We start from the raw sequence: 1,328 nt of genomic DNA, 5'->3' as shown, positions 1-1,328 counted from the left end.
TAGTCTGATTTAAACTTATTGCTTTGTGTTCTGTATGTGGCTGCTTATCATTAACATTCTTTATCCTCAGTTCTTATGCTTGGTAATTCAGCCATTCTGTAAAATATTTCACAATATATTTTGTATTCAACATCTTTTGACTACATCATTTACAGATTTTTTTTTTTAAATCTTAAACCTGCACTATGAGTTCAGCTGTGCAAAAGAATTTGGAAAACTTTTTGTATAGTCTAATCCTTTCTGTTTCACAAACAATCTATGAAATAGTATCTTTTAGTATGTGATACAAATTTGTATCAGCAATGCACTTTTACTGATTTTTATGCTCAGTTTGATTATTCAAGTGAAATAGACAAAGTACTTTTGTTTGAAGTTACTAAAAATTGAAAACAAGAAGTAGCTTGAAAATGATAATTTTTAGAGTATCTATCTGGCATTTATAGGCCACAGAAGCCATACAGTGCTAATCTCAAGCCATTATTCCTCAGAGGTGATTTGGAAGGGGAAGGTAAGGCTCTCTCTTTTTTCCCCATTTTTATTTTTTATTCTTTGACTGTGGGTAGAACTGTTTTTTAAACATCCCATGTTAAAAGTTCTTGAACTTTCTTGCAACCAAAATAATGATGTAATTATTTCAGTTGTCATTCCCAAAGACTTCCTTTTATTCTAATAAGAAATGCAAAGTAGGATGCAGTATTGGCTCATTATCTAAATGGAGATTTCATTCCTTGGTATTTCACTTGCTATCAAGAAACCTCCTGGTACATTCAGCTTTTCTAAGTGGCAGAGGGGAATTTCGGAATTAAATTTAAATTATCTCTGAAAGTTGTGGGAATTGCTGCATGCAAAGTCTTAGCTGAAAGCATACCAGACATCTTGTTAATTTCTATTGAAATACCCTCTGCTTGCATCACTTCTATTTATCTTATCACAGTTGGGCACCATTTCAATAATAGCAGGTGAATGCTCCATTTATAAAATGAACTACTTTGCAGATGTTCAAAATCCATCCCAAACGCCAAACTCCTGTGCATGCCTGTTCTTTAAGTTGCCTTACTGCTCTGCCTTGTTCTTGGAAAGTCTCAGCAGCAGACAGGGAAAACAACTTTCAGATTACTGTTGACAGACCAGCAAGAGGGCTGTGCAGGTAAAACTGAATTGGTAGCCAGTCTTTGTAAATACTTGTCTGACTGTGCCTTATGAACAAAGAAGTTTGATCATGAAGGTTGTTTAAAAAATCCTTGGTGAATACAAGTTTAATTAGGGCTTGGGTTTCTTTCAGTCTTATGCCAAATGCTTAACATCATTATTGAAACATACAGTTAATT

This window comes from Ammospiza nelsoni, chromosome 3, assembly GCF_027579445.1.
Source record: "Ammospiza nelsoni isolate bAmmNel1 chromosome 3, bAmmNel1.pri, whole genome shotgun sequence".
NCBI lineage: Eukaryota > Metazoa > Chordata > Aves > Passeriformes > Passerellidae > Ammospiza > Ammospiza nelsoni.
This window is presented reverse-complemented; position numbering follows the sequence as displayed.